Source organism: Choloepus didactylus, chromosome 16 (assembly GCF_015220235.1).
Source record: "Choloepus didactylus isolate mChoDid1 chromosome 16, mChoDid1.pri, whole genome shotgun sequence".
In the NCBI taxonomy this organism is placed as follows: domain Eukaryota; kingdom Metazoa; phylum Chordata; class Mammalia; order Pilosa; family Megalonychidae; genus Choloepus; species Choloepus didactylus.
Window position 1 is genome coordinate 64,487,968 of NC_051322.1, and position 19,140 is coordinate 64,507,107.

General features: G+C 35.0%; 1 protein-coding gene across 6 annotated transcripts in view; it reads right to left on the reverse strand.

Annotated features, from left to right (window-relative positions):
* DLGAP1 (DLG associated protein 1) overlaps positions 1-19,140 on the reverse strand; it is a 945,880-nt gene that overhangs the window by 820,448 nt on the left and 106,292 nt on the right. For all 6 annotated transcript variants that reach the window (XM_037805638.1, XM_037805641.1, XM_037805640.1 and 3 more), the window contains exon 2: positions 6,550-6,709. The gene's annotated coding sequence lies outside the window, so the exon portion shown is untranslated. The remainder of the gene's footprint in view (positions 1-6,549; positions 6,710-19,140) is intronic.

A 19,140-nucleotide genomic window follows, 5' to 3' on the forward strand; every position in this document is an offset into this window, starting at 1 on the left:
AACCCTTTTTAGGTTCTAATGAATTGGGGTAGCTGGTGGTGGATACCTGAAACTATCAAACTACAACCCAGAACCCATGAATCTTGAAGACAATTGTATAAAAATGTGGCTTATGAGGGGGGACAGTGGGATGGGGGGGCCATGGGGATCACACTCCCCTTTGTCTAGTTTGTGGATGGATGAGTGGAAAGGTGGGGGAAGGAAACAAACAAACAAACAAACAAGGGCACCCAGTGTTCTTTTTTACTTTACTTGATCTTTTTCACTTTAATTATTCTTCTTATTATTTTTGTGTGTGTGGTAATGAGGGTGTCGGGGATTGATTTTGGTGAAGAATGTACAACTACGTAATGATACTGTGAACAATCGAATGTACGATTTGTTTTGTATGACTGTGTGGTATGTGAATATATCTCAATAAAACGAATATTTAAAAAAAAATGGTAGTAGAGCTTCAAAAATATCTTATGTTCATGAATTGAAATTTTCCCTGGAAACAATTTACTATAACAACCTCTTTACAATTTTTCTGATGGATGGGGATATAATAGTCTTTCAACACACTGAAGATGAATGATTTCTTTGATAATATACATGCCCTGATTTTGGACTCAGTAAAAACTGGGTTTTGACCCCACCCCACGGGTTACTAGCTGTGTTGCTTACCTCATTAAGTGAGGATCAAGTTTTCATCTACTCATGAAAACTTTATGCTGGTGTTCTAGTTTGCTAGTGCTGCCGGAATGCAAAACACCAGAGATGGATTGGCTTTTATAAAAGGGGGTTTATTTGGTTACACAGTTACAGTCTTAAGGCCATAAAGTGTCCAAGGTAACACATCAGCATCTGCTCCAAGTTCCGGTTTCAAAATAGCTTTCTCCCAGGATATTCCTCTCTAGGCTGTAGCTCCTCTTCAAAATGTCACTCTCGGTTGCTCTTGGGGCATTTGTCCTCTCTTAGCTTCTCTGGAGCAAGAGTCTGCTTTCAACAGCCATCCTCAAACTGTCTCTCATCTGTAGCTTCTGTGTGTTTTTCAAAGTGTCCCTCTTGGCTGTAGCTGCTTGCTCCTTCTGTCTGATCTTACATAGTGCTCCAGTAATTTAATTCAGACCCACCCTGAATGGGCGGGCCAACACCTCCATGGAAATTATCCAATCAGAGTCATCACCCACAGGTGGATGAGGCGCATCGCCATGGAAACACTCAAAGAGTTACAATCTAATTAACACTGATAGGTCTGCCCACACAAGATTACATCAAAGATAATGGCATTTGGGGGGACATAATACATTCAAACTGGCACAGCTGCCATAAAGAAATACAGTTCACACTGATCCCTCTCATAAATTCTCTTCTTTCCTGATTATATGTAATAATCAGTTCACTTCAGTTTCCAATTTTATTATGAAATACAAATAATTTTAACTGACCTCATTAGAGCCACTAAAATTATAGACACTTTATTATTCCTTGCTTAAAATTTCTTTGACAGTCATGCCAGGGAACTCAATCTTCAAGACACAATAACCCAACGAAGACTTAATATTTAACAAAAATAAACATTGATGGTCAATATTTGTCATTTCATCTGAATGTACAAATTTTACCAATGAAAGAAACATAAACTGCACTCTAAATGAAAGGAGACATGTTTGACACAGTAAATAATGATAATTATATTTGTGATGTCAAATGTACTGAAAATGTTTAACTTTAGAATTCAAGTTAAAAGGTTTAAAAGACTTGCATTTAGGCACTTAAAACTCTTATAATAAAGTTCCCAGGTTACACCGCTAGTAATAAATAGCCACGTTCATCTGAAGCATTTTTATAAAGCTTTAATGTTCACAAAGCACAGCCAGAAACAGAATCTCAATTAATTCTCACAACAACCCAATGAGGTATATTATCTTTCTCTCCTTCTTCTTCTTTATTTTTTTTTAGCCAAAAAGTCCTAAATCTCAGGAGGGCAAGAGAGCAAAAGTTGCCTAAAATCAGTTAGTAACTTGATCCTCTGACTTCGAGTCCAGTGTGCTTTGTCTTACACAAAGAGATTTAGTTTTGGAGTGAATATAAAAGGCTGAAAATATTTTTTGCACCCACTTTATTCTTCTTTGCCTGAAAACTATCCCTACTTCTTCAACATGATGAATTGCACTGCCAGATTTTCAATGTATCTATGTAGATCTCTCATAGTAAATCTGCCAAGAAATAGACTAAACATTTTACTGTTACTAGATAAAACTGATTTTTACAAAAGAATAGAAATGGGAATTCAGTAGACCAAGATCTCCTTAAGTCATGTTTTAGAAGTGAGCCTATGAAGAGATTACATAAGAAACAACTTTTTTAGAAGAACCTCTATAACGTTTCAAACAATTGAAGTTTCAGTATTATTTCAGTTAAGGGGGCCTTAAATGTTTCATAAATACAATCTAGTTAACTCCAGACTTGAGTGAATTTCCATAATCTTTTCTCTGAATTCATACGAAGAATTATGAGTTAATGCTAATATATCTATACACATTAGAGAAGGAGTTATATAAATCAAATATGTAAGAAAAATGTACATAAGGGGAAAATGTATCCATTTTCTTATAAAGTAGAAACAGGATTAAATGGGAAGATAGAATAAGTGCTAAAAATACATTACACACTTCGGGAAAAATATATTTTAGGTACTAAGGGCTTTTTGTCTCTGAAGACCTCCCAACACAACTAAATCAAGTTAATGAAACAACACAATTGGATTATCAAAGAACACCGAAGTAAATACCAAAAATTAAGTTTTGACCTAATGAAATGGCATAGCAATTAAACTGGACATTAAATTTTCATTAGCCACTAATATCAATACCAAATATTTAATTTCTTCCAGAACATCAGAGAAGTAATAGGAACAGTCCTGGGGCCCTGTTAACAGGCAGACACCAGCGTATTCTCCTACGACTTTCGCATTCTAAAGATGCACCCCTACCCTTCCCAAGAAACAGTATAAACAGTCCTCACTGACTATAGGAGAAATGAGACAGATTATCTAGAATTTTTTTAAAAAATCATATCTGACATTGCATGTTCCTCTTAAGTATCACAAACAAGAGGGATTCATTCCACGCCTCACTTGGAAGGAAATTTTTTATCTCAAAGAACTTTTGATAGCATAGTGTGGTGGAAAGCAAGTTTAAATGAAAAGTAGCTTTTAAATTAAACTGACTGAATTCGACTCCCCTTTCTCTCTGCATTTCTTGGTGGTGTGACTTTGAGCATGTTTCTCAATTCCCTGAGCCTGGTTTTACCCATAAGTAAAATAAGGGTAGCTAGAGTCGCCTGATTAGAGCAACTCCAGAATTTATGAGCAGAAAGGCAAAGTTCCAGGCATGTGGTTAGCACCAAATAAGTTTTATTTCACTTCCCCATTCCATGGAGTTAAAAAAAAGCCACAAAATGCAATACTAGGTAATCCACTACACTCCAAAGGCAAGTCTCAACTCTGACATCTAAATTGGCAGTGGATTGTTTCTAGAAATAGTACACTGGGATCACCTAAAGCAGAGTCCCTGAATCTGATATTCCCTTTATTCTTATTGTTACTACCCATGGACCATAGGCAATGAGATTTTTGCATTGGATATGTTATTTCATTTTCAAACCATAAAATCTATGTTCACAAATATAAACAGAAAAATATCTTAAATGCTTGGAGAAACACTCCCAAAAGATCTTAAATTTTTTAAAATTTGAAAAGAAATATTTTCACTAAGATTAAAAACATTTAAATTTTTGCTTTCTTTTCAACAAAAGAAATTTCTAATTTTTGTATATAAGTGAATTATGCATTCTTTTATTTTTATTTACATACACTACATGTGGCTAAAAATGAGTTATGAAATTTGGTTAGATGGTCATTGTTTACTCTGACATATCCTGTGGTATATTTACTTGTCAATGCTTCAATGAAACAATTTAATTACATTGTTCCTGTCCAAAATCTGACTTAGGCTCAGATTGCAGAGAAAGATACATTAGCTCTACCGAAATTTATTTTTATTGGTTAATGATACATATGCCATAAATCTCCAGAAGTATATTGAAAGATTTTACATAGTCTTATTCTTGTTTGTTCATGCAATTAATTTATTTAAATACATTTTGACAAATAACTGAAAAATGAAAACTGAGAAGAGAAAATCTAAAAATTAACGGAAGTTTTGATTTTATTATTTGCAATACTGCATAAAGATCCTTGTCATCAACCCTGATTCATACCTTTGCATAGTCAATATCAAGTCTTAATAAGAGATGGGCTTTGGTTTCCTAAAATTAACTGGTTATTTCAAACCCAGTACAATACTATGGGGAATCTAAGCTGAGTCAGAGTTGGGCATTAAATTGGATTATGGAATTGAGTTTTAAGCATTCAGAACCATGGAGAGAAGACCGAGTACAAAGTTGGAATGGTTAGATGGAGTGTGAAGTGGAGAGTAGTGGTCTCCTAATTATTTGGTATTTATTGTTTGATTTCGGGCCAGCCAGTTTAAAGTTATGACTAAGGATGAAACAGCCAAATTCTGATATTAAGAATTATCAACGTGTTAAGCAATTTCAAATGGGAAGCATAATTTTCCTGGAAAGAATCAAGTTTGGGAAGGTTTAAGAGCAGTTGTCCTTGGAGATAATTTGGTAATGCCATGAAATTAGACACACGTTTAAACTAAACAGACTATATTTTAAGGGTACAAAAGGATGATGATGAATCATGTTTTCAAAAGTTAAAAAGTGAACTGAGATGTTGAATATATTTTATTATAAAAATTCCATATTACATCTGGCTTCAAAGTTTAGCAAATTAAGGACTGACAATATCAAGACATAGCCAGAGATATATAAGAATAAATTTCAGAAAGATGATTACAATAATAACAGTAGTAATAATATCAGTAGTAGCTAACATACACTGGGTTCTCCAATGTCACACACTGTGCCTTTTATCATTTAATCTTCAAAATAATTCTCATAGATTGATATTCCACTGTCCCCATTTTAAAGAACTAGAAAGTGGCAGATTTTAGATTACAGAATTTAAAATATCAATGATCTTCAGAAATATAATACATGCCAGATTTAAAAACCAAAAATCAACTCTTGAAAAATGTAGTATAGTCTTTCCAAATATGGTTGGCTAGGTGAGATTAAGGAAAATCCAACATAGGAGAGTTGACAAATAAGAAATTTGTCAGCATAAAGAAAAGAGTAGTAAGATCACACTCACTGGTAAACCAAAGTAAGCCCTCAGAAATGGTTGACAGTAACTTAACACAGTAACAACCATTTACTGAATACTTACTTATGTGTCCGGCCCAGTACTATGCACTATTTATAAATCAGTCCATTTAATCTTCACAACTGCCCCAAGACTCAAGGCCAAAAAGGGGCAGAACCAGAATTCAACGCGGAGGATCTGGTATGTCTCCAAAACCCATGTTCTCAGCCACCGGACAATGACCAGGGGCCTTCCACACACCTTCAACCTTCCAAGTTTCCATTTACCTACCCTTGCTCACCAGGAAACTTTTTGGATACCCTTCCCCAAACTGTCTGTGAGACATTAGAAAAGTTGTTACATTTTGCAGCTGCATATGCACTTTAAAAGGTCTGGTCTTTCATCTAAATATTCAAAGTCTTTCTGATTTCTGTTTCAGGTTCAGACTCACTCTTGAATCTCATGTCTTCGAGATGCAGAATAATTGTATGCTTGAGAAGGAAAAGCTTTGGAGAATGTCTATTTCTCAACATCTGTCTACACAAGATAATTTTGCGTCATGGCCGAAGCACCTATTTTCATCCCTCACCTTCTGTCCTCATGGAAGCCACAGAGGATACATGTAGGAGACGCAGGACTACCTTAGCTCACTTCATCTGCCCCAAGGATTTGCTGCAGCTCTCCTACTCTACCATCTGATTCAACATTACTGGCTTTCCAGAACCTCAATTCTCTGGCTAATTAACCCTGACTGGAATGACTGGCAATTTAGTGAACTGGAACAGAAAGTTTTCAAGTTGAGGAAAAGAAATGGATAAGTACATATAAGGGAAGCTCATAGTTAAGGAAGGATCTGCATATAGGTAATCACAATAGGTACATTTTCATCATAACCAGTTCCAGGAAGATGGCCCCTCCATTTTACAGTTATTGATTTTATAGCAGCAGAAACAGCACAGATTGAAGCAATTACGGGTTTCATAAAACTGTATGGCAGTTATATTTTACAAGAAGAATGCCTGTCATGAAATTCTTCTTTCACTAAATGCTAGCTCCTCACACTTCACAAATAATAAAAATACCTTCAGATATATCAGCATATGCTTAGGTAAAATATACATCTCAATCATTATATCAATGCCTTTTTTGAGGTAGCCTATTTTCCCCCTCTTCCATTTGTCTATTCAGTTAATACAAAACTCCAATTTATGACAAGGCAGAAATATTTCAGAACAGGTCATGCTATCAAATATTATCTGCAAACAGTAAATATATACAGAAACTCTTACCTAGTCTTAGCAAGCCAAGAGTAATCTCCTCTGCAGTCCCTCCATTAATCTTGGATTATGTCTGGGTAAATTGGATGTATGTTGGTCCTTTCAAGGAAGTGGCCCAGGGAAAGATCTGAGCAGTAATCACCAAAGATGCTCAGAGTACCATCGCACGATGCTGAAACACAAAATGAGACAAAAAGAAATGCATCCGTTACTTTTTCAATATTTATTCATGTTCAACTATGTGAATCGCAACCTTAATCTGCTGTCTTTTCACTAATAGTTAAGAGGCAGGCTGAGTTAGAGGAGCGGCTACTCATCACAGTTCTAACCACTACCACCACCACCTGTCCTTGCCCCCTTGGTCAAGCTATGTGAGCCCTCCGCTAAGGAGACAATCAGTAAGTTGATGCATGTCAAAGACTTGTAATAGAGCTCAGTAAAGAGTAGTTATTTTATCCCTTCCCTCATTTTTCTCCCCTGTTGCTGGTTAAAATTGACAAGGGAAAATAGAATAACCATTTAGTGAGCATACAATGCAAGGCAGTGGGCTGGGCACTCCATACAAATTTTCAATTATCCTCAGATTAAGAGGGAAGGAGAGAGGGTGGAAACCAGGCCTCTCTGGATTGACCAGGCTTGGAAGGGCATCTTCCTCCAGAAGAGAAGACCCCAGTTTCAGAGTCTTTCTCTGCAAGCGGGAAGCTGCAGTGGTGTGGGGCAGACGGGGATAAAGGCAAGCCTGGGAGAGGCCACTCAAAATTAGCCTGAGAGACAAGAAAACTCCTGTGGACATATCGTTCTAACTCTACGAGGGGTGTGAAAACTGATTAACAAAAATATATAAACATGTTCATCATTGTCACAGAAAAACAAATAAAGATCAAAGCAAACGACTAAATTCCCTTTGCCTGCAAAAATACCCCAAATTTTAAAAACATATGAGAACAAATGTCAGCAACGACCTGAAATCATCTGTCATTCTCCAGACTAGTGGTGCAATTATCACATGGTAGGAAGACAGTCGGATGATATGCACCACAACCTTGAAAATGCTTATTCACACATTGATTAAGTACAATGATGAAGGGTGCGGACTCGGGTCACATTGTCTGGATGCAAATCTCAGTGCTGTTGCGTGCTACCTGCGAGGCCTGAAAAACATACATAACTGAGGGTCCCTGTGCCCCGGTGTCCTCATCATTACAGCACATCAGTTACAGCACTTTCCTCTCAGGGGCTGGGGAGGATTACTGTAGGTAAAGCAATTAGAAAACATACCTGGCAAGTGGTCAGCTCCACGTAAGAGCTTATTATTATTAGGATGAAATGTTATTATTTCTGTTTTACAAACAAAGAAAATAAGATTCTGAGAACTAGTTATTTACCTTTTGGCTTGTGCTACAATTTGTGTTTATATTTACTAGTACTGCTTTTTAAGCAAGAAGCCCTTTCTGAAGATTTAATAAGTGTCATCCTTTTTAATGTAAATTTATTTAAACCAAGTGAAATGTATTAATGTACATTGTAAAGCTCAGGCTGAATAATTCTGTCTTCCAAATTGATGGCCAGTGACACATCTTTCTGTCATTTATTAAATTCTTAAATATATTTGTAGTATATACATTCATAAATATATTTGTCATATTTCAAGTTCTGTTATTTCATCCATTCTTTTGCTAAAGCAACAGCCTTAATTATTGCTGATGTAAAGTATGTTAAATATCCAATAGGACACTTAACTTATGGACTATCCTCACTGTTCTTTTTCATATTTTCCCTCATTATTCTCACACATTTATTTTCCTGAATGAATTTCATAATATTTTTGTCAATTTACCAAAATATTCCATAATTTCAATTGGAAAATTTATCAAACATATGCATGAATTTGGAGAGAATATAAATCTTTATAAAAGTCAATTTTCCTATCCAAGAATGTATTATGGCTATTCAATTTCTTAATTCTTTTTTATATCTCCCATTAAAGTGCAATGTATATTTTTCATTAATTCCAATACAATTGTAAAAATTGTGAATGCAATTTCATTTTTCCATTGTAGTTTCTTAATGTTCCTTCTTTAATGCACCAGCAATTACATTGCTCTACATCATTGTCAATACTCAGCATTTTCTGTGTTTTTCATTTTAACTATTCTAGTATATGTGTAGCAGTGTCACATATTTTAATTTGCATTTCCCAAGGACTACTGATTTTTTTATATGCTTACTAGCCATTTGAATATCTTCTATTGTAAAGTTCCAATTCAGTCTTTTACTCATTTTAAGGGGATTATCTATTTTTATGTTTTTTAGTTGTAGTGCTTTTTTACACATTATGGATATGAGTCCTTTGCATATATATATATATATATATATATATATATGCATACTTCATACATATATGTATAATGTATATGTATATTTATTATTTACATATTTTTTTCTCCTAGGCAGTTTATCTTTTCTCTCTCCTAATTTTTTTTTTAAATTAATAGAATCAATTAAGTTGGCCGTCTATCAAATTATTTTTTCTTTTAACGTTGATGATTTTTGTCTCTTGTTTAAGAAAAATTTGCCTGATCCAAGGTCATGGAGACATTTTCCTATGTTTTCTTCTAAAAGCTGTATTTTTTATCTTTAATGTGTAGATTTTATGATACATGTGAAACTGACTTTTGTATCTGGTGCGACGTAAAGATGAAAACCCATTTTCTCCCCCTAATGGATACACCATTGGCCCAGATCATCTTTTCCCTAATGTATTGCAGTCTATGCTTTTCCTAAACCAGGTGTCCATACATGTAATTCTATTTCTGGATTCAAACAGGTCTATTTTTGTGGCAATACCACACTGTTTTAATAACTATAATTCTACTGTCTTCATATCTGGTTGTTTAAATCATCTGGCTTTGTTCTTCCAGATCATCTTGGCTGTTACTGTCCCTTTTCCACATAAATTTTAGAATCAGTAGGTTAATTTCCACCAAGAAAAACCCTCCTGTGAACTAAACTAGGACTGCATCATTTCCGTGGATCAACTTAAGCTGTGGTCAGAAAAAAAATTCATGCCATTAAAAACTTTTATCAGTAAAAATGGAAGAATTAAAATAAAAATTTCAATTCTCAGCTCAAATATATAATTAAGCCCAATGAAAACACAAGAGGGGAAGTAATAAAGCTAAAAGTAGAAGTGATTAGCAAATCAGAAAACAGTAGACCAAATTAATAAATCAAAATCCTGAAAACTTTACGAAAATAAACAAACCATCGAGCTAACTTGACCAAGAAAAAAAAATCTTAAATGGCTCCCCTAGAGACAACTATGCAAATAAATCTGAAAACCTAGATAAAACGGACAATTTTCCAAGGAAATATGTACTACCAAAATTGACCCCACTAGAAAGGGGAAGCTTAAGGGGACTATTTTCCATAGAAAAAATAAAGAAAGTTACTAAGAACAAATTGTATAAAAGAGGACCAGACCCAGACAGATTCCCAGTGGAATTATATAAAACCTCAAAGACCAAATAGTCCCAATATTCTATAAATTGTTTCAAAACATTAAAAATGAGGGGGAACCTCCATTTCTTCTTATTAAACCAGTATAATATTGGTAGCAAAACTTGATAAAAATACAAAATGTAACCTCTACAGAATATTATCTAAGAATATCAATGTAAAAGTATGAAACAAAATTTTAGCTAACAGAATATACAGCCACATTAAGAAAATATTACAAATGACCAAGAGAGATTTATTGAAGAATTACAAGGTTAGTTCATATTAGGAAACCCATTAATATCACACATCATATGATTATCTCCGTATATGCTGAAATGACTTCACCAAAATTCAACATCAATATGATAATAAATAAAAGCCCTCAAGAATGTAAGAATTGATGGGCATGTGTTCTTAACATGCAATAAATATTCATAGGCTTTCTCCTGCCCTACCCTCCCTCCCTCCCTCTCTCTAAATATATTATTTAAATCAGTCCTAAAACCAGGATCTCACTGAATGGAAGAACACTGGAAGTGTTTCGACTAAGTTCTGGATAGAGAGAAGGGAGCTCAGTACTCCATTAATGTTCGTCATTACATTCAAGGTATTAGCAAACGTGGTTAGGCAAAATAAATCAATTACAAGTATAACAACTGGTAAAGAAGAGGTAAAACTATCTCCACTTGCAGTTCATATGACACGTGGAAAACCTTAAAGAATCAATAAAAATGTTAACTCATACGATACAAGAATTTAGTAAGGCAAGAAAATCTGAACTTAATATTGAAAAATCAAGAGCCTTCATACACATTGTATTATGAATAAATAACATTAATGTCACTGAAGGAGATGGGAAAGAACAGAATTAATCTTAAGCATCATTGGGAAACACTATTTTGACTGCATACTCTAAGGCTAAAGAGAAAACTAATCATATATACATATTGTACTCTAGTTAAAATTTTGTTTTTCACATTAGTATGAAACTGAAATTATGAAACTATGCATATTCCAGGGTTGAGCAAATGAAATATATTGATGATGATGAGTGCCAGGTTTATTAAGTCTGAAAAAAGGAATTTCAAGTAATGAAAGGAGATTAACCCAAATGAACCCTGGGGTGTTTGCCTGCAATCAAATATATCAGTATAAACTCATGGTTATATGTATTTATAAACATACATATACATACACATACATGTATATGTACACGCATATGGATAAACAGATATTCAAACAGATATAGATGTGTGGGTACATGTATATGTCTACGTTCACATACTTCCTAGCTCTGTTACCTGAGATGGCCCCGAAGCAATGGCAAAATAGCAATGAGCACACCTAGCTCACCAGCTTCCAAATAACTTTTTTACAAAAAAAGGGTGTATTCTTGAAAAAAACAGCCAATTCTAAGAATGAGCAGGAAAAGCATAAGACGAGCCTGCAAGATCTTGTGGTGCTAGAAAGTAAGAATGTTCAAAATGTGATGCTACGTCAGAAGGACACAGGAGCCAGCATGAAGGAGTTCCCAATGGCCAAACCTAGAACACTTTGAGCAACAAAATAAATAATGATAATAATATGATGATAATGAATTTTATCTAAATAGTAAGGTAAATATCCTTGAGCCCCTATTATAAATAAGTAATTGAACAAATAAACGAATGATGTAGAAGAGACAGCCCTTCCTTAGAGCAGAATTCAAATTCCTAAATATAAAAGGAAGGATAGAAATAGAAAAAAACACCATCTGGCAAACTCCATAGTAATAATGGTTTCAGAAAGGCAAGAATCACCAACGGAAGTTAAAATTAGTAGGCAAACGTATGATGAGAAAACATATTTGCATACTAGCCTAAAACTATCTCCCCCAAAGATACTTATTATCTATAAAGGAAAAGAAATATAATTTTATAGTGGAGAAGCCTGACACACTCCACTTCAAACAAGTGATCAAACTTATTAACATCAACAAGAATGAGACATGTCAACCTCATTTACCTCCTGACATGGCATTTTGAGAAAGCACAGCAATACTTCTGTGGTATTATCGGAAGAGACGAATAGCCTGAATTTAGTGGTGAAGAAACATCAGACAAACCCATACTGAGGGACATTTGCCAAAAAAAACTGATCAGCAATCTTTAAAAATGTCAAGGTCACAAAAGACAAAGACTAAGGAAGTTCCCCCAAATCAAAGAGAATAAAGAGACATGACAATTAAATGCAACCTGTGTTCACGGCTTTCATCCTGAACCAGAATAAAGAGTATTTGTGGAACTACTGGCAAAATTTGCAGAAGGTCTACAAGATGGTAACAATATTAATTTCATGTTTCGATAATTGTACAAAGTCAATTTCTTATGTGTTTTGGATATGAGTCCTTTATTGGTTATGTATATTCCTAATATGTTCTCCCAATTTATTGCTTGCCTTTTCACTCTTTTTGTTCTGACCTTTGGTGAACTAAAGCTTTCAATTTTAAATGAAGTCCTATTTATGAATTTTTATCCTTTTTGATAAAACTCACATAAAGAATTCCTATACATCAATAAAACAAAGACAGACAACACACCTTTTAGAAATGGGCAAAAGTCAGGAACAGGATATCACAAAAGAGGGTATCTGGTAAGCAGAGAATCATAAAAGAAATGCAAATCAATGAATTTCATGAATGGTTAAAATAAAAATAATAATAATAATACCCAGTGTTGGAAAAGTCTTCATGAATGGTTAAAATAAAAATAATAATACCCAGGGTTGGAAAAGATATATAGGGAATGGAAATCATGTCACTGGTGAAAGCAACCATAAATTGATCCAATCACTTGGAAAACAATTGACTGTAATTGTTTTCAATCAATTTCAATCAATTTCTTTTAAAGGAAAAATTGTTTGCATAAAGTTGAGCCTATGACCAACAATTCTACTCATTGGTATATACCCAAGGGAAAGGGTTGTGTTTGTCCTCTAAAAAATGTAGACCAGAATGTTCATAACAGCTTTATTCATAAAAGCCAAAACACAGCAACAAGATAAATGTTTAACAACAGAATGGATTAATAGATTACAGAATATTTATACAATGGACTGCTCTACAGCCACGAAAAAGATGAAAGTACTATTATATGCAACAGGTACAGATCTTACAGACACAGTATTGAGCAAAAAAAAAAAAAAGGAATGCATAATGTATCATTCTATTTATATAAAATTAAAAAAACAGATAACACTATAGTGAAAACATTAGGTAGAGTCGTCACCTTTGCAGGACTAATTAGGAAGTGTAACAGGGAAGCCTCTGGGCTGACGATAACATGCTGTGCCTTTATTTTAGTGGAGGTTACACAGATGAATTAACCCTTCACATTCCACCAGGCTGTACACTTAAGACTCAACGTATTTTACCGTATTTAGGTTATAATTCAGTGGAAAAGTAAAATGAAAAAAAAAACTGTTCTTGAACACAACCTTTCCCTTCATTTTTACTGCTACAATCATAGTTCAAATATGCCCACTGTCAGAGCTTTCCAAAGGATGCAGTTAAAATCCAGTACTAAATTCTGAGAATGCACTTCATCGTAGAATAAAGGAAGGAAGAAAAAGAAATGTTTTTCTCCTTTAACTCCTTTTCAGAGAAGCAATGTTTTTGGAATTTGTTTCTTCTCAAAATATGGAGGGAAATATTAGCTATCAGATACTGTAAAGTTCAGCACCCTGGGCATCTTAGAAAAATATTTTTAAGTTCTGTACACTGACCTGAGTGTTTTTAAAGAAAATACAAATTTAAAAAGAGGCATATTTTCCTAAACTAACAAAATGCCTCTAGATATATAAAAGGTGCTAATACAAAAAGGCAACATACTTCAATTTTCCTCAATGCTAAAAGTGAATATAATCACATTTCCCTTCCATAATTGTAAAATGTCTAGAATTTTTCAATCGCTATCAATTCCAATTGCTAATAATTTGAAATCCCTTAAACTGCAGTCATCTGTGAATTTTTCTGAGAGAAATTCTCCCTTTTAAACAAATGAATAACATATTGTCCCTATCCTGGAGGATTTCATATCCTATTGGGGAAGAGAGATGATTATAATATAACTAAATCCACACTAATTTATGAATATGAGTAATAGTCATACAACTATTGGATAGTACCATTAAATTGTGAGATGTTCAGAATATCTATTAGCTTCTATACTCCTCAAAGAGCCTATTATACAGTGTCTTGAACATAGTCGAATATCAACATATTGTTTTTCCAAATTCCATAATGATTTCACCTTTAAGTCCTACCACAAGAAAAGGTTAAATTATGACCAACATCTTCTGTTAAGGGAAGTCTGGGAAGTATATAATACCATCAATTTTTAATAACCAAAATAATAAATAAATTAAATTTGGCCTTGGGATATGCTCCAGTCATCTAGAAATTTTATTATTTTCCTCACTTCTGTTCAACAACATTGCCAGGTAAATGAGGAATTCCTGTGCATATACACAATATCATTTACAGGTCCAAGAACAAAACCAAGATGCTGCAATAGATCTATTTGGATAACTGTATTTCCCTTAGAATTGTAATAAAGTTTCCTAACCTATGTATATTTCTGTGTATTTTAACTCTTTTGACTTTTGTTCTACTTTATTTATACAGTAGATAAAAGCCCCCGTTACTCTGAATTTAACTCATCCTACTGTCATTACCAGGATTTATTTGTAGATCTGATCTAATTACTGAAGCATTATTAGAACCCAAGTAGCAGCATGTTATCATTTTACTAATTAATGCTCTTCAGGAAACCTTGGAATTGTTGTAGGTCACTCTGCAGAAATGACAGCCACTAAAACACAGACCCAACACCCACAGAATTGAGCACACTCGAATGTGGTTCATTTCCTTAGGAGTTCGCAAAAGATGGAGAGGTTAACCAACGGAATATGCAGAAATGCAGAGAGATTCGAGCAGCTCTTAGCTATGACAAAATGCTACCTTAGCAGACAGTCACCAATTCTGCCATTATGATTCTCTCTGACAGTGATGCAGGCACCAAAGAAAGGAATATTAAAGAATAATTACATAATCCTGGCTTCAACCAATTGGTAGGCTGCTTGCTGCAGATTTAAACACTGCCATGGGCGTCTCGTGGTTGGCAACTCACACTGTGGAAAATGTCACTGGGCTTTCTCTCTCACTAGCTGTGCTCCACAGAGCAGAAAATTAAACTTGACATATTTGGAGGAGGAGTTTTCTGGTTTGTAAGAATTTACAAAAATAGCCATACTTATGTGCTACAGGGTCACATTTGGAAGTTCTTAGTAGTCCTCTGAGACAAATAATTTAATTTAATACATGTGGTAAAATCCTAAGACATTTTGATTCAAAATCTAGCTAAGCTTCTTTTATGTAAATAGACCCCTATTTCTAACTTTAACAAGAACATACACACACAACACAAAAAAATTTCTAAATATATGGCATTTGAAAGTAAACTAAAAAAAAAAAAAACAAAACAATATCCAAAACCATGTCTTTCTGTTTTAGTTTATTCTGATTCCTTTTGACTAAAGATAAGTCTGAATACAGAATCATATATAAATTATTAGAATTTATCATGAAACCTAGACTTGAGGTACAAATGTGGTGCTAGATAAAATCATTAATCTTATTTATAACTGGGCTGAAATTTAGTTTATTTTATTCATTTTGTTTAAACTATGCTAAGATTAAAAACCAACGCCCCTTCCTCTGGCACGGAATTTGTTTACGCACATTTGAAACACGGAAATGCATTTTTCTGTTATAAGCAACACATAGCTTTGCTATAAAAATTGTACCTCACAAATTGCCCCACCACACTTAATTTGCAAATCTGGAATAAAACTATGAGGTACTGAAATGGGCAACCAAATAAGGCCACAGTTGAAAAAAATATTCACAGTACTCTCTAGAAAAGTTTGCACAACTTTTGAAATAATATGAAGCCATTTATTCAAATCACCCGGAAGCATGTGCCAACTCCATTCAAGCAAGGACACCCTTCCTGATCCCTTTTTCTTTCCTGGACTTCACAGGTTTCTCATGCAACCTTAAAGCATATCCGGCTTCTAGATTGTACCTGCAATCTGAGGGGCCAACTTTATTACACACACCAAGGATTCCAGCCCCCAGGGAATAATCCACCCAGATCTCTCCCTCTTCTCAGGACCTCACCTCTTGTGTTTGTGCCAAGATGGCATTCTCACCCACGTCGCTTTCTCTAACGTGGCTTGAAAAGGCATCCCTCTGCCTCTTTCAAGTCCTATCGATCCAACTAATGACATTTACTTAGAACCTGCTCAGGGAAAGTACAGACACATATAAGACACATAGCAGCTTTTCTTCACAAAAATACATGCCCCGTGATCCCTACTTGTTTGTTTTACAAAGTAGCCCTTGATACCTGAAACTTCCACCTATCGCCCCATCTCTTACCCATTTATACGCACCTGACACCTGTCTTTTCCATGAGCTTTTCCACTTGATTTTCAAAAGCTAACATCCTCACTTCCCTCAACAAGAATTGCCCAGGATTCTGTACCCACTGTTGATATTTCTGCCCTTAAAACATAATTCATGAGCAGTGTTTTATGGAAGTGCTCTCTTTATTCCTATTTGACTCAATTTTTCCCTATCAGTGATTTTCAGCTTGTGAACTTCATTACTTTTGGATATGTGGTTGTAAATTCCTAGAGAGGAGGGAACAACCTGTGGCTTTTTGAGCACCAGGACAATTGAGCATCAAAGTCCTCTGAGATTATGACAGTTATCTACCTGGAATTATAGATGTCTCTACACTTGCTCCCTCATAATCTTACAGGCTTTGTTGTATGTCAAGAACCTATGCACACTTAAGAATGGTTAAAATGGAAAATGTGATGTGTATCTGTGAGTGTATACATATATATGAGAGTGTGTGTCTCTGTGTGTACGCACACGTGTGTGTGTCACAATTTAAAAAAAATAAAACTATGTATCAAGAACAGTTACCAAACGCAGGACAGCAAGCATTTGAACCACAATCCTGACTCTCAGAAACTCGCTCCTCTTAAATGAACTACTGCGAGTCAAGAGTTTACAGTATCTAAAATACAAAGTAACATGCTCCAAAACTTTCTGCATTTTAACTGTTCTCACTCTGCATTCAGAACACTTGGCTGTTATCACATGCTTTGTTGTATGTTGTTTTGTCTTGGTTTCTTTTCCTTTCTCTCTAAGTCCCAGGGGATTATTTGGCTCAATAAAGTCTTTCCTATGGATGGTGAGACAGCAAGTCGCAATTCCTTCCTGACCACCCTGGGCAAGCCAGCATGTGTCAAATGACCTGAAGTGGCTACATCTGTTCAGTTAGGTTACTACACACATCTTCAAGAGTGAGTCCCGGACTAAGCGAAACAACCACGATGCAACTTCATTGGTCCCCAAGAGCCTGTAAGCCCCATGGGATTGGCAGTTTGATGGGTCGCCTTTCTCCAACACAAGCCAATTTCCTCCTCGTCGTAAAAGGCTTTTGAGGTCTTTTGCTTTTTGGTTGTTTTCATGATGAGCTAATTTGGCTTTGAGAAAAGACAATTTTATAACTAAGAACAAAAAGAGCATTTTGTGGCCTCAAAATGTGGAAACCTTTGTACCTGCTAAAAATATTTAGCAACAAAAAAAAAAAATACATATATATTCCACTTTGTTTTTCAAGTTTTTATTTCTTTTTATTTTGCCCTGAAGTTTACTGTTGGACTCATGAATGTTTACTAAGTTTATATCACATTTTAGGCACTTTGAAATTACACATTTTCTGTCCCCCTGACAAACAAATTGATAGATGTATCAATACAAGAACTCAAATTTATAACTTGTAAGTTGTGGCTAACTACCATGCAATTCCATCTAGGGGCTGAGCAGTTTTAGTACCCAGATGTGTGCAACTTAGATGCATCAGACTTTCAGTCTGAGACATAATGAAAAACCCTAACTGGTTACTGCTACCACTGAAGGTACAGGGGCTCTGTGAAAAGCACACGTCTGCTGCCCTTCATCTTAAAAGATCAAGGTTATTTCCTCATCTCCATATCTCTAAGACACAACCTTATTTTAAACAAATATCTCTATTATGTGTACATTTATGAATGCACATGTCACAACAGCTGCTCAATATTTCTAAAATAAGGGCTGGTGTTTTAGCAAACTTCAAGCTGCCTAAGAAGAGCCTAGAGCACAGGCAGCCTCACAACTTTTCCTGTAATTCTCTCATCTTCAAAATACACCTCTCCCTACACAGCCACCAGAATGGCTAAAAGAAAAAAAGAAAAAAAAACAATAGTGGCAGTATCGAACGCTGGTGAGGATGTGGAGAAAGCAGATCACTCATATGTTGCTGTGGGTATGTAAAATTACTCAGCTACCCAGGAAAACAGATTGGCAATTTCTTAAAAAAAAAAACTGTACATGCACTTAATATATGACTCAGCCGCCGTACTTTTGGATATTTATCCCAGAAAATGAAAACTATGTTCACACAAAAAAAAACGGACACAAAAGTTGATAGCACCTTTGCTCAAAACTGTCAAAAACTAGAAACAATTAGAATGTCCTTCAACAGTGAATAGTTCAACAAATTATGAAACATCCGTACTGTGGAATACTATGCAGCAATAAAAAGGAAAGAGCTATTGTTCGTTAATGACTTGGATGAATCTCAAGGGAATTACGCTGAGAGAAAAAAAGTCAAGCTCCCCAAATCCCATATTGCAGATTCCATTTGTATAGGATTCTTGAATAAATGAAATTGCAGAGATGAAGAACAGATTCATTGTTGCCAAATTAGGATTGTGGGTAGGGCATGGGAATTTAAAAGGGCAGCATGAGGGAACCCTGTGGTGATAGAACAGTTCTGCAGCTTGATTGTTGTGGTGGTTACACAAATCTACACATGTGATAAAATCACACAGAACAGGAACACACGAGCAAGGGTGCGTAAAACTGGTGAAAGCTGAACAACCCCTGTGGATTGCATTGTCAATTTCCTGACTTCCATATTACATAATAATTTCCATATTACA